At 41.2% G+C, this 15,773-nt stretch overlaps 1 protein-coding gene and 2 non-coding genes across 7 annotated transcripts in view; 2 read left to right on the top strand and 1 right to left on the bottom strand.

The window, feature by feature from the left end:
• Window positions 1-15,773, bottom strand: part of il1rapl1a (interleukin 1 receptor accessory protein-like 1a) — a 184,459-nt gene that overhangs the window by 151,828 nt on the left and 16,858 nt on the right. The window contains exon 1 of one of the 5 annotated variants that reach the window (XM_088382175.1): window positions 2,393-2,838. The exons of the other annotated variants lie outside the window; for them this stretch is intronic. The gene's annotated coding sequence lies outside the window, so the exon portion shown is untranslated. Of the gene's footprint in view, window positions 1-2,392; window positions 2,839-15,773 lie in introns of those variants that run through there. 5 annotated transcript variants of the gene reach the window in all.
• Window positions 14,440-14,512, top strand: trnaf-gaa (transfer RNA phenylalanine (anticodon GAA)). Its single transcript has one exon. It is a non-coding gene; the product is annotated as a tRNA-Phe (tRNA).
• Window positions 14,874-14,947, top strand: trnaf-gaa (transfer RNA phenylalanine (anticodon GAA)). Its single transcript has one exon. It is a non-coding gene; the product is annotated as a tRNA-Phe (tRNA).

The raw sequence follows: 15,773 nt of genomic DNA on the forward strand, positions 1-15,773 counted from the left end.
GGTAGTAGCTAAGCAGTGCACTCCATTGTATTCCTTAAAACAAGATTAATGCACAATCAATTCCATAAAATCGTTCTATATACATCGAGTTTGGTCGATGCGATTATTGCGAAATCTAAAGGCCGCTCCACGACACCTGAACGAGGCACAGGGCAGAAGAGCTCGAGTGCAGCTACGCCGGGAATTGATGTCGTAATTAAGACGGCTTGTATGAAATATGTATGAAGCAAATTAGCATAATTCACATGCCGATGCCGGGTGGAGGGAAAGTCACCGATGTGCAATATAAAAAGATAACGTAGTTTGTCCAAGTGTGAAAATGTCAACAGGCACACAAAACAATGCCAGAATGCTCCTCAAATATTTTAAGTGACTACGCCGAGAAGCCCAAGTCGAATATCTTCGACAAGCAAGCTCGGAACAAAGGAGCTGTCCGTTTCAGCACCACGGACAGTTCCGCACGTCTCGCCTGCCACGCTGTCACCGCCCAAATCACTGCTAAATGACACCTTTGACTCTTCTGTGTTAAATTACCTCACTAAACAGTCTGAATGCTGTCACTTATAAGGAAGTCATTAACGGACATGACAGCCCGTAACACCCAGAAACTCAAACAACTTGGAACTCAACATGAACTTCTCGACACCAACATGTATCGCAGCCAAATAAATGCCGGAGGACAGATGTGAGTAAGGTCATTTATACAATGCCCTTGTCCCAAGCTCTTAAGTTGAAAGCAATCCTAAAGTGTCTGGCAAGCATTTGACATGCCACACCACATGATGCCGCTGACATAATTTCATACCAGATGTCAGGAAGCACAAACTATGTTATCAATTTCCAGCTTGTGTTAAAAAAAGCACAGGCAGATACATTTTGGATTTTGGAAAAGATTGAGCCATTGTATTTTAACTACGACTTGACCACTCCAACTACTGCTAGGTATTTGCACCACTAACCTGTCGATGTCCCTTTTGAACCTCCAAACCTTTTTGTTTGCACTCAACAAAATGGCTGATGCAGTGACCACTTCAACTTTTCTTCGACTACTACTTCTGCAATCACCTTAATTGTATGGTTTGGATGGGTTGGGTGTTTGTGCCCCCAAGATTGGCGTGTGTCCCTTTCGTGACCCTTATAGGCCTACGGTAAGGCCAAGTACATGTGACCCTAAGGTCATTGGTGTGCTCTTTTGACCTTTTATGGCGACCATACTTTTTGCTTTCTGTTTACGGGCAAAACGTATTCAATCTAAATTGATATGGTTATATCAATTTGAATTCTAGGGTGAGCCTTGTACCTCCCTTTTTTACTCGGTACTATACTCTTCATAGTCACTAGCGCCACTATTAATAGCCATTTTTGTTTGTTTTTCTGCAGATTCTTTTTTTTTAGCCTTGAAAAATATGAGCCATGTCCCATCTGCCAACAACACACTCATAACATGGATGGATAGGTGGATGGGTAGATAGAAGGATAGATGGATGGATAGGTGGATGGGTAGATAGATAGATAGATGGCCTGGATGGATGGATGGATGGATGGATAGATGGATAGATGGATAGATGGAAAGATGGAAGGAAAGATGGAAGGATAGATGGAAGGATAGATGGAAGGATAGATAGATGGAAGGATAAATAGATGGAAGGATAGATAGATGGAAGGATAGATAGATGGAAGGATAGATAGATGGAAGGATAGATAGATAGATAGCCACAACATATGAGGAAGGTCTTACTGTACTCACAAGCAACCTCTCGTAAAGGTGCAAGTTTGAGGTCTCATGCAGTGTTACGTGCGCACGATCGATTGACTCAATTACGCCCCCCCCCCCCACCCCAATAACACTGCGACTGTGCATCAAGAGAAGTCGTTGTGCAACCAATGAAAAAATAAAAGTTGTCTCGTACGTTAATTGTATCAAAGCTCATTGCCTAGTGTGATTATCATTATTAGTATGTAATGGAAGTTTTTATAGGGAGAATAACCTCTTTCTTTTACACCTTTATCTTAATCCTTTTCCTTAATGTGTGTGTGTGCGTGTGTGTGTGTGCGTGTGCGTGTCTTTATATATGTGTGTGCATATGTGTCTGCACTGCAGATGGCTTCTCCGGTGTCTTCATGGTTAAACTGGCGAAAGAGCAGTGAGACAAACAAGGGGCACATTCCAAAAGAGACAGGAGTCTCCCTTCACACTGCGACAGAAACAATTGGGGGGGAAAAAAAATAATAAGACTACAATTTTTTTTTTCCCTTCACATTTTTTTTCCTGATAACTTGCTGTTGTCGTCTGTGACGTTACTTCATCGATTCACAGTAGCAAAGTGCAAACTTTAAAGGGGATTGGGAAGGGGTTGGGGCTTGGTGGGTATTTGGGGCAAAATTGGCCTACCTTCAACTGGATTCCCAAAAGAATAAATTTTTTAAAAAACGCTCCGAAGCGCTTTCCCGAGTCAGTCAGTCAGTAAGAGGATGAATCTTCTTTGGACATGACAACTCCGAGTGAGAGGAAAAGAGGAAGGTTCCATAAAATGGATTGATGGATGGATGAATGGATAGGAAGTGAGGTCACCCATTCAGCCCCAAATAATCCCAATAGGAGACAGAAATCTTGTTAGAAGAAAAGAACGGAGGCTGACAAGTGCGTCAGAAGTAAATATTTCAATGGTGTGGGGGAGGACCAAGGAGGTTGGGGGCTGAGGGGGGCTAAGGTTCCCAAGAGTCACCCCCGTTGTCCTCCTCCTGATGACTTTATGAGGCAAAGGGTGCCCGGTGTCTAATCCTTGGCCATCCCAGACGCGCTGCTCCTGGTGCGGCCACGCTGCTGCGCAGGGAGAGAAGGCGGCAAATGAATGCACGCAGAAAAATGGTCACATCCAATAAGGGGGAGGATGGAGAGAGAGAGAGAGAGAGAGAGTGAGAGAGGGAGGGCGGGAGTGGGGGGGGGGGGGTATTCCTCCTCAGTAGGCTCTATGGTTGCAGTGCCACCAGTGTGCCCCTGGTCCTAGTGCCCCCCAGTTGCCGATATCCCACCACTGCTGCATCATTCTTCTTCATCAGCAAGTAAATGAATGCATTTACTTGCTTTCTCTCATGGAATAATCTATACATCTATATACATTATCTGGAGGACTCTCATTCCTGCGCTCCATTTATCATCCATCATTCTCTTCATCTGTATTTGTCCTCTTGTTCACTTATCTGTCCGTCCATCTATCAAGCTGGTTATCTGGTAACTGCTATTTGTCCTATTCTTGTGCTCTTATCCGTTCATCCACCTGTCATTCATTGTTTTATCCATCACTCTCATTTGTCTATTAATTGATCAAGGTATCCGACAATTTATTTCCCATCACTCACGATCTGTCTTTCTTCCATTTCTGTCTGACAATCTTCTCATCTAATTTAATACATTTCTTTGCAGTCTGTCAGAGAAGCCATAGAGAGTTTTTTTGTGATTCCGATTAAAGATGTGTGAGCAATGTTTTCCGTGCGTCATGATCTATTCTGATCTAGAGTTTACGTGTGCCACAACAATTAATCAGAACGGCCATTTTATAGCTTATTATTCTAATGGCTCCGTGTAAACCCGGCCGGTAATCATTCTGTCACCCGGCCATTTACTGAATCTGTCTCTACATGTCCATCGCCTCTGTCCATCTCCTCTTAACTTATCCATCCATCCATCCATCCATCCATCCATCCATCCATCCATCCATCCATCCATCCATCCATCCATCCATCCATCCATCCATCCATCCATCCAATGATAAAAAGGAGGCAGCGTGTGGCCGGTGTGACAACCGCCATTTAATGAGCTAGTGATAACGGCTGACATCTTCGCACATCTCCAGAAAGGTCAGAATGAGAAGAAAATGATGAGCAGTTGGTTTGGGAAGACTTACAAGTCATAGGTGGGTCGCTGTTTTACAATCACTTGAAGACTTGAGATTGAAAGGGACTTCAGATGACGTAACACAAATGCTTTGACAGCTAATTTGCCACCACAGCATGGTTCCTACATCTGATTGTATTTGTGCTTGAATATTAATGACTTTAGTCCTGTTTTTTTTTTTTAAATCATCAGTAAAAACAAAAAAAGAAAAATTTCCTCATATATATATATATATGCACAAACACACGCACACACCTGATATTGTTGCGTGGATGTACTTGTATAAGCACTGTGCACCCGTGCAGTGCTCAGGAATGACGTGTCAGTGCGTGCCCACCCCCACACTTGTTTCCTTTCACGGTGCGAGTAGGATCTTGAAAGTTGCATGTCATGCACAAAATATAGACGTGACATAAATCCACCTCCACAAAAAAACTTCCTGGCTGATCACAGGGCAAACCCCGCTGCCTCCCCTTCCTCATACTAGGCTCCTACCTGCCACTACAGTAGATTTTTTTCACACGGCCTATTGTGTGAACTCAACGAATTTGTTTCAAAAGTATCGTGTCCCACTTTTCCAAGCATGGACAAAAATATACTGTTTTAGGATGTGATCAATTTTCCAAAAAAAAAGAAACAAACCTCATGCAGAAGGAAGGCACAAAATCAAACCGGATTCAAACAAGCAGACAAATTGATGCCGACAAGAAAGTCTGCTGCTTTCTTCTCAAAGGCGTTCTGATCTAAGTTTATCTGAGCTTATTATGACACCACATAGGGTGCAATTATTTTTGGTCAAGCGTGTTGGCAGCATCTAAATCTGACGTTTAGCTTTTTAATTGTGAGACACCCTGAGCTGCAGTCGCTCTTTCGTTTCAGAACTAATAGATCAGTTAAAGAATATAACTGGTGGCACGCTGAAGAAAAAGCACGTAGCGAACCAGACACTTTGACATTTGCCAATTTGAGTGTGTTTATCCTTCCAAATTGATTTTGATGGATGGAACATATTATTATATTTCAATACATAACAGCAACTATGACGGGAAATGCTACCGGAAAGTCCGAGGATATGGAAAAAAACTGCAAATGGTACACTACTGTATGGTTTCCTATAGGAAAGAATAAAAAGCAAATTAATCGTAATTATTTATAAAAGGTGTCTAAGCTGTATTGTACTGTGAATGATTTTAAGACCATCTTTAACATGGCTACACAGCAAACTGCAGTGTGTAATACAACTATATAAAAACTACACACCATTTTAAGACGTCTGACAAAAGATAATAAGCAAGCATTCTATGCATACTGCTTTATGTAGCAATGGTTTTTAATTTTAAAACTCCCTTGCCTTTTTAGCTCTATCGTTATTGTCACACTTTTTCTCTAATATGATCTGAAGGATTGTATTATGTTCATCTTGTTTTCAATAGTCAATTATTTTCCTGGTTCTTTTATCACAAACAAATTATTTAGGTTTCATTACCTGACAAATGAAACCTAAATAATTTGTTTGTGCTAAAAGAACCAGGAAAATAATGATCTGAAGGAATTTTTAAAAATAAGGCAAACCAAAAGGGAACCAGAAATACGTCAGCAGGGAGGCTGGATGGCGGAATTGTTTTTTTTCTCTCTCTCTTTTTAGCCTGGCATACACACAATGCTACGCGTAAAGAAAAAAAAGTATCGTTAGAACATATTTATTCCCCAATGAGGGTTGCTCCAGCGAATTTAAAAACAATGAGAACAATAAAAACTGCTTGCACACCAACTAGCACTTTTACATTAAATTAAGCCAGCACTGAGGCTTACACTGTGGAGCCCAATTCTAATTTGGAGCCTATATCGGACTTTGTTTACTCTCTATATAAATGTACTGGGTCTCTGCCAAACTGGGCGAGTGTCAATGGCCATGCACTTGACAATTTGGTGGCAGAAAGTCAATTTAAAGTTACATGTCTAAGTACGGGGGCAGGTTAGACAGCTGGTCTCATGCGGTTTTGGTGAATTTCAGAGCACAAGCAGACATATGCTCTGAAGACAAGTGTTGGATGTCAGTTATATTTCGTTGGGAAATACATATGTGAACAATGAGCAATAAACCTTCAGAATCATTTAAAAAATGTTAGTTTGACTCATAATCATCATCATTTTTTTAATTTATTGTAATATTTTTTTATCTTTACGCACGAACGATTTGAAGACTCCAGCTTTGCTCAAACAATATTGAAATTAGGTGTGGGCTCTCCCAAAATTGTGCACATCCTACGCATTATTTTAGTTGCAAATCTTTTTTATTTTGTGTTGTGAGGCCAAATTTAAATTTCGAGTCAAGAGGGAATAAAAAAACGATTTATTGAATAGAACAAGCAGTCAAACACGTAATTGCCAAATGAGAGCTCTCACAAGAAGCATGGAGGAGATGCTCATGTTCGTGTAAGAGTCTGAGAGGAAAACTAAGGTTAGGCTCCTGGCATTACCTGCTATCCCACACACCCTTAACCTCTGACCTTTTCACAATTGCTGTGTTGATGCTGTTCCCTGCCAAGTGCATTGATGCAAAGTCAAAAAGCTCAATCAGGATAAAATTTCCTCACTATGTTATCCTTTGAATCCGTTTTTTTTGATTCAGAAGGGCAGTCAAGTGAGTATCCGATCGAGTTGACCGATTCCTCTGCTTCTGGATATAGTGATCATCTCCTCCGACACCAACCGCAAAGCTCTTCTCATCCTCACAGTCTTTGCGAATTACCCTATCTTTTTTTTTGTGTGCCAGCCACGCTTAAAGCCAGATTTGAAACGAGTCATTTGAATCAGGGGTAGGAAGGAGAGAGATTTAGAGCTTCTCAGGAATGTGGTACAAATTGTCTGAGTTTTTACAAGAGTGGAAACGGCAACTGCTGGGTCTTTGTCGGTTGCAGAGAGTTGTTAATAATTAAAAGAATGAAAGATCAGGCACAAAAAAAATGCATCTCCTTTTGAGGCTGTGGATTAAATCAGCTATATTTGTCGTTGTCTTTCAGCGGCCGGTTGAAAAATGCAGTGACAAGCAAGCAAAACATTCAGAACGTGGTCTCCTCTTTTTTTTTTTTTTTTTCTTCTTCTCCCCCCGGCATGCTGCGCATTACTAAATATTTCAGCGGGGATCTAGATTTTTTTTTCTCTCGCTCTTGCTGCAGCTCACCAACTACGTACCTCCGAGGCTCTGACGGTTTTACAGGTGGCAAACGATGTGAGCGTGCATGGCGGCATGAAAAACAAAAAGCACGAGGGAAGCAGCTCAGCGAGCGTGTGGTGAGGATGCTGACAAGCAGCATCAGCTTAGGTTGTGAAAAGCCATTTGGATTTTTGCCAATGGATATTTTCTGTTGAATTTGTTTTTGCACAGTTACGGTAAAAGATGTATTATATTCTATATAACATATGTCTACAAGAATATATATATACACACATGGACAAAGGGTGAGGTTGGATGCCAAGTACATCTCAAGGGCACACAGAGAACACAAACTCACATGTGGTCAAGACTGCAATAATCAAGTCCGAGCAAATATAAAATCTTTGAGAAGTTGACAAGATGAGACTTTGAGGATGTGAGGACAAGTCAAGACCGTGATGGGAGAATTTAGACATTCAAGACCAAGGCTTTGACATGTCAAGGGCTGTTAGATGAAGACTGGCTGCACGATGTGGGTGTCAAAACAGCCGACAAGCGGCTTCTTCCAATCCCTTTAAATATGGCCAGCTGATTTGCATAAAAGACTTTGACATAGCGGAAAGTCCAAGACATCCCAATTTTTGCAAAATGGAGACTGATTTGCTCATCTAGAAGGTCAAAGTCCACAAAGTACATATAACAAGCACTTAAAATGCTATTTTAAATTGCTTGTACGATTAAATAATAATAACACAAACGGCCAGATTGGCTCTAGGCGGTCTGCTAAAATCCAAAACATGGTAGACTAGACCTGCCTCAGCACAAATATGAGTTTGCGCTCGTTTTTGCTCCAGGCGCATGAGTCTAGCAAAATGGCCGTAAGAGTTTTAAGAATCCTAAGAGTTTTAAGACTAAGTCAAGACAAACACTTTAAGACTATTGATTAGTGAAGACCAGCTCAAGTCCAAGACTTTGAGAAGCATATATCAGGTCAAGTTTGTAGCGTATCGTGGAAAAGGCTCCGAGCCTTCACTCGCCAATTAATTCAGTGCTAACACCAAAGCCAAGAGCGAGGTGGTCAACAACTTGTGTTTTTTTTTTTCCACACTTTTACAGAGTGTTGCAATTAAGTAAACAAATGACAAAAGCCTGCATTCAGAACCGAGGTGTTTATGTTAGCATTCAATGTTATTGATTCCTATTTCATGCAATGAATTAACATGTTATCACTCTAAATTCATTTAGAAGCCAGTGTGAATCCACAAGCATTTTTCATCTTTGCCGAAACACTTGTCAACATCAAGATCCTGACTCATTAAGATCCCGCTTCTAACCTGAATTATACATCAAGCAGCCAATCCGAAACCGGCATCCCGAGCTGTCACGGGAGCCTTGCTCATGATTCCCCCTAGCTGAGATGGTTCCTTTTAATCAGAGTACTGGGCTTAGGATCAGCATTTCCCCGCCATCCAGAGGAATACTGAAAAGAAGATAGGAGAAGACCAAGACATGGGAAGAAGGGAATGGAAAAGGAAGAAAGATAGCAGTGGGGTGTTGCAATCCCACAGGTACAAAAATGAAACGTTTCATCCGCTATCATCTTTCTTTCCCGCTGTCATGGTGGACATGGATGCATGAACAGTATGTGTTATGCATTTAATTAAATTGTCCAACATGGTCAAGTTCGTTTGTAAACTTGAAGCTACCTGGGGTAGAAAAGTAGAGCCTCAAAAGATGATCACCATTCATCACATTTAAAAGTCAAAAGAGGAATTTCACAATCTTAGCAGCTTTTTGGTTTCCATAATATGTTTCGCAGAGGAGGTACTGAAGGAGTGTTTTAACGTCAAAAAATGGGTTGAGTTATATCCATGCAGCACTTTGTTTTCGGTTGTTGTTGTTTTAAATTGCTCTGAAATAAGTTTGAGATGAGTTCATGCAGTGTAAATACTGCTGAGTGAGCACAATCGAAACTGTCAAGAATATGGCCAGATGGTGCCTCTCAGAAGCTGCAAGACAACGAGGAGGATTTGGAAGATTCAGACTTGAAGATGTTCACCGAAACTGCATTTCCAGTCATAGTGGTTAAATCAATGTGGGGCTGTCCCAGCCAAAATGAACAGTATGAGCCCTGAAATATGTGTACTTGTTATACATAGTTATGTAACTTACACAAATCTCCTAAAGTCATTTGCGTAAAACAAATGGCATTTTAGATGTTTTGCCAAATGTGACTTTTGGTTATGCATAACTCCTATGGAGGAATATTTTTGGTCCACTCCATTACTTAATTTAATGATACCTTTAAGAGTCGCACCCTCGTGACAAGCCATTGCACTCCTCTTAAAGTTCAGTGATGACAGGTGCGAGCATACGTCATTCTTTTTACCTAACAGTCATTTGAACTGGTCCCTGGGAAGCCAATTGTGTTGAGAGACAAGCACCACCATCCCTCCCATAGCCTCTGGTGTTCATTAACATAGAAATTGATGAGCCACAATTGACGATCTAAAGCAAAGTTCAGACAGCAAGGTCAGCCAAGAGCCGGTAATTAAGCCCCGGCCTTTTAAGTGCCGCTATTATTATTAGCAAAGCGGGCCAGAACTCATTCGCGGAACACTAACATTCTCTCCGAAGCCTGCAGGACATCAACTTGGAGTGTAAAACAATTATAGGATATGGCGTGCGGCGTTAAGTATTGACAGCATGCGCACTGTACATATTTATACTCAGTATGGAAATTTAAATCAAATTCATTGCCACAGGCGCCGTTTGTCTTCTCCAAGTTTACAGATAAGCTGAAGAAGGACATCCGTGCTTTATGTGTGCGTCAACTGTTAACGATGTGTACGTCCGCATGGGGAATCGGGCCAAGCGTTGAGCCATACGTACGGGGGTGCTTTATGCTTCCCTGGGATTTCAACATCAAGACACCAAGAGCATAAGAGGAACGTGCCAAGGTGACCTCGCATCAGGATTAAACTGTTACTCTGCCTCACGCGCAGATTATACAAGCAGAACTGCCAAGACTGTTCATAAAGAACAACATTATAGGATATATCGACAAAATTGCAAGACAGGCAGATCTAAAAAAAATACAGACGTCGGTGCACTACGATGATTAAGTTTTTAATACAATGAGATGTGTTGTGTTCGTTATAAATGTGTTTGTAAACAAAAAAACTAAATGTCGCATAAAGCGAGCGTTTAAAACGCTGCAAAAATTTCTAAATACAAATTTCTGAAATACTTTTACTACTTTTAAGGAATGATTAATTATTGTACAGTATAGTGGACAGAAAGTGGAGTCGCTGATATTGAGAAAGGTAACATTATAAAACATAAATGTTGACATTTTGTTAATGAGTCTGGAACTTGTCTTCTACTTGCAGAAAACACACGCACAAACACAGACCGACAAATTACGACACTAAATCCAACATGACCTACAAGCAGAGGACGTTTATCCAAACGAAAGGTCTTTTTGTTTGCTTCGTGTGGGATATTTCACAGCCTGCAATGGCGTCGCAAAAGAGCCTCAAAATTAACTTCCATCAGGAAGATAATGCTTCAGCCAATTGCTCTCGGGTGTAAAATAATACAAACCCCTGTAATAAAACTTAGCATCTTGATAATTGCACCTTTTGACCCCACTCACTTAATAAACAGCAACAATGGAAATCATTTCAGTGCTCTAAAAGAGAAACTGAGAAGGTTTATTCCGTCTCAAACTTCACGGCCACAGAGTTGCACTTAAGCAAAGTGACAGGTGTGGGCAGACGTTGCTGTAGCTGTTCCTTTTCTCTGTGGCTTCTTTGGAAACTGTCAGCAACACTGTCACATGCACTCCCACTGGGGTGGACGCGGACAGAACAATGCAAAAATCGCTAAAAAAAAAAAATCGGGGGTAGGGGGGGAGTTGGGGTGGTACGTGCTAACTGGTAACTGGCCAATGCCAACCTGCCAGTCTCCGCTTAGCAGGTCCCACATAGTTTTTTAGTAGCATTAGCATTTCATAACAGCAATATATTACATTTATGCTTTTATTGCGTCCCGTAGAACAAACAAAGGAATAAAGTGGCCACAAACCAGATCCTAGAATTAACTAAAAATATGCAGTTATGAGTATTTTACAAGGACACTGTTCTGTGCTGTGATTGGCCGGTCTTTGTTTCCAAATTTTAGAGCCCTTTAGTGCGTTTTTATGTTTCCAGGAGACTGGTGGTCTGCTTCCACAACCTACTACCACGCTAATTGCCATGTTTGCAATATTTATGTGAGATTTAATGGGATTAAAGGTTATTTTGTCCAAGCAAACACAAACCCTAAATGTCCAATTGACTAAAAGTGACCTCCAGTTATTACATTTAAACACCAATAAAGGCGACCGCTTACAGACTTCGTAATTAAATACCAAGATGAGTTTAACGAAGACAAGAGAAGGGAACAAATAAGGAAAAGGGGAGGATTATTTAGTGTTGAGTCGTGCCTGAAACAAACAAAATTCCTGCGGAGATGTCATCGCAGCGTGCACTTGAAGACAGCTGCGGGAGCATCTGCTGCCGCCGTTTCACTCATCGACGTTTCAGCGCTTACACTCGGTAGCGGCCAATGGGGGGAGCGGATGGCTGTACTGTCACCGCACCCCGATTGCACGCCACTTACAATCTCCATAATTGCAGCCTTGCCGTAATTAGTCAGCTACAATCCTCATCGTTGTTGTTATTCTGCATCTGCATAATTGTGGCCTTTGTTGTGTGATTGAGCTTATATTCATCACATTTGCATTCTCTTTCATTTTCTGCCTATAAAGTCATTTTGGGGTTTCATTTTTCATGTCCACAAATATAGAAATAACACAACTGGACTTACACGCTTCATCTATATCATGTTACTTCTTGTTTTGGGATTGGTCAAATTTATAAATGATTCAAATTTGAATATTCCCAATCTATTCGACTACAAACGTGAACGCTTTTCCTTTGAGTTTCAAAAGTTTTGAACACAAATATTATCAAGCCTGGCAAAGTCGAAGGCTTGGTGTTAAGGTCAAGAGACAGACTGAGGAAGAGAGAGAGAGAGAGAGAGAAAGTGATGGGGAGAAGGACAGAAGGAGAATAATTGTAGCCTAAAGTGACAAAAGGAGGAGTGTCACTGTTTGGCACTTCATCATTTTTGGCTGTGAATGACTTTGCATGAATTTGTAGGATGACTCACGGCGGAAGGTTTGCTCTGCCTGTAATTGGTTGCTCATGAAAAAGTTTGTCAGTGTTCTTTTTTTTTAATTATTATTATGCATGCTTAAATGATGATATGGAAATTATTGTACACAAATTGGCACCCAAGCGTCCCTTGCCAAATTTTTTGTTGTCCATAAAAAGCAAATCAAGCATGTACTTCCATGATGCTTGCTAAAATCTGCCCCAAAATGTAAACATGTCTGAGGCCATAAATAATGCGCATATATATATATTTTTTAATTAATTTATTTATTTTTTAGAAGTTAGGGTGACCTCATTCTTGTAGAGAAGAAGCTGCATGCTTTATTTTATCCTGTGTGCTCCTCATACTTTGTACAAACCCCGTTTCTCGCCTTGGTGTTTTATTAGTATATATAAGTGCACACCAGGGGGATTTAATTAGTTTCCTTTTTTTAATGTAAGTATTCAAGACATTGGAAAAAGTATGAACTCACGGAAAAGGTTTTACATACATTAGATTTATGACCACGCTATATTGTTGCCAAATGAGTGTAGCTGAAAACAATATAAGTCATCCTTGAACTTTTTGTTATTTGTAGTGGATCAGCTGAATGTTAAAAAACATAAAAAGGTCATTAAGATATTGACAAAAATTGGGGGTCATTAACTCTCACATGATAGCTAATCCTGGTGTATCAATAAACAGTTCCAATGACAGCGAACATTGCAATTCGTCCCAATTTCTAAATTTTGTTTCACCACTTCTGATCGAGAAGCACTCATACAAATGATATCACAAAAGCTCAAACATATCAAACTTCATTTCTAACCAGTGAGCCATAATATGGTTCAATCATGTTCCACTTGGACCGCTTGTGGGCCATGCATTAATACAGTAGCAACGGGACAACAGAGAATTAGGCCTTGATCCACTCCATCAACCGAGATTTATCAGTACACTACTGTTCGTAATTCCCAAATTGATCCTCTTCAGGGATTATTGTCCTAAATCCAAGCAAGAACCTTACTAATTTTGAATACCATCCAGAGAAAAAAAGCTGTCAGGCATTCATTGTTGTTTGTTGAAGACTACAATTTAATTAGGAAACGGTCCATTTTTGGTTTTTATAAAATTCTGCTGAGAATATTAACTTTTTTTTCAAATAAACAAAGGTAATGCATATTTTTGTAAGTTGTGTACGTATTAAATAGTTTGGGCAGTACATTGGATTAGTGGTTAGCACATCCGGCTCACAGTTAGGAGGTCCAGGGTTAGAATCTCAGGTGAAAGTTGGATGAGTAGGCTCCAATTAACCACAACCTTAATGACTCCAAGTGGGATAGAAAAGGCAAGCCCCCCCCACCCACCACCACCTTTTCTTCTGCGGTTTCAACTGAAGGTCTGTGAGCTGAAATTTTCCAACCCCTGGTCCGAAACGATCGACGGTAGGCTGTTGGCTAGTCTGCTCCACTTCAGTAACCCTCAATACTAAGCTGGCTGAATAGGTTTCCAAGGCCGCCAATCTTGGAAAAGTTCTCAGTGAATGAAAGGTTCCCAAAGTGGCAAGGTACTCACAGGTACTTGACAAGCCCACGTAGCTTGGCCTTCACGCTGCTTTATGTAAGCGCAGACTGAGAGAGATATGAGAGGCAAGGTGAGCAAAAGACGAGGGGGGGGGGGGGGGGGGGGGGAACCGGACTAGCAAAAAGAGTATATATATATCCTGCCCTCCAAATATGTTGAATATCCGAAGACAGTAAGCTCAACCACTTTCACTCAAGACTCTGAAGGCCAGGTTGACCCCAGGTTTAATAACAAGGGAAAGGGTGAAACTGGGAGAATACAACCCACATTATATATGAACCAAATGGACACGAAATCCCAATCATGCTTTTATCCTATCGTCTAACATCACAGAAAACTATCATTTCAGAACTCAAAAGATCTCTTTCGATCCATAATAACTTAAAGATACATACCAACAACATAGGTCGTAGTTTTGCCGAACTGCAGGAGAGAATAGAACAAGCAGTGTTCTCTTTCAACACCTTGCTGCAACCTGTGCTTACTTCCTGATTCGAGTCACATGACCTTCTCCATTTTAACACTGATCACAGACAAAGACGTGGAAGCGATGAGTGGCCAAAAGTCGTGTCACACTCCTTGACCAGACAGCAATAACACAGCCGAAATAGCTCAGTTGGGAGAGCGTTATACTGAAGATCTAAAGGTCCCTGATTCAATCCCGGGTTTCGGCATTGGGCACCATCTTTAGTCCCCGATCTTAGGTGAAGTTTCATTTGTTTGCGATCAAAGGTCCCTGGTTCAATCCAAGATTTCAGCATCTCGCCCAGTCTGTAGTCCTTTAGCCCAGGGACGGTTTCATTTCTGTGTTTGCTGCTGACTGTTTTTTTTTACCTTTGTTGGGTTACTGGTTCGATCTCGGGTTTCGGCATTTTGTGCAGTCTTCAATCCATCAGCCTGCATGAAGGACAATCTTTAGTGCTGTGACCCTTGTTCTCTCTGAGAAAATCACACAAGTGTCCAATTAGGAGAGCTCCACATCCAAAGGTCCTGGGTTGTCCGTACATTTGTTGTCTTAGAGGGACTACTAGGAGTGCTGAAATAGCTCAGTTGGGAGAGCATTAGACTGAAGATCGTAAAGGTCCTTGGTTCAAACCCAGGTTTCAGCATCTGGTCAAGTTCTTAGTGCAGGCTGTTTGGGGCTCCCTGGTTTTTTACCTTTCTTGTCTCAGAGGGATTGACAGAAGTGTAGAAATAGCTCAGTTGGGTGAGCATTATTAGACTGAAGATCTGAAGCTCCCTGGTTTGATCCTGGGTCTCAGCATCTCATTCTCTCAGAAAGAATGAAACATGTCAAAATACCTCAAATGGGAGAGTGTTCGGCTGAAGATCGAAAGCTACCACTTTTTAGTCCTTCAGCCCAGGTGGTCATACCTCAGTTGGGAGAGCTTTTGACTGAAGATCTAAAGCTACAACTCTTTAGTCCCTTAGCCCATCTGGTGCTGTCCTCAGTCCTTTTGCCTCGGTGCAGTCACATATTGAATGTAGCAGCTGTCTATTTCTGACCTTTAATGTCTCAGGGACAATGACACACGTGCCAAAATAGCGAGAGAGCTTTCGACTCATTTCTGTTTGAGAGAAATGTAGGTAACCAAAACAGCAGCAGCAAAGGGAAATAAATCTGCGGAGACTTGCAGCAGTGAGTTCTCTGCGCACTATTAAAGATGATTAAATTTCCGGGAAACTGTGAGATGTGATCAAAGTTGTGTGAGTCCTTGTGTATGTTGCAGTGCTGCACTGATTTATTAGTCCAAGACGTTTTGCCCATATTCTTCCTGTTTTTTTTTAATCATTTTACTAATTTTGTCCCTATGAAACTTCCCAACTCACTTTACCATAGTTGTGTATCACTAAGCCACCAAGATGGTGACGGGGTTTTGCCAAAATTTGCAATTCACTTCAATCTAGTTCCTTGGCACCATAAAATGGCGCTAA

The sequence above is a fragment of the Syngnathus floridae genome, chromosome 8 (assembly GCF_059516105.1).
Source record: "Syngnathus floridae isolate MCC-2025c chromosome 8, RoL_Sflo_1.0, whole genome shotgun sequence".
Classification (NCBI taxonomy): Eukaryota; Metazoa; Chordata; class Actinopteri; order Syngnathiformes; family Syngnathidae; genus Syngnathus; species Syngnathus floridae.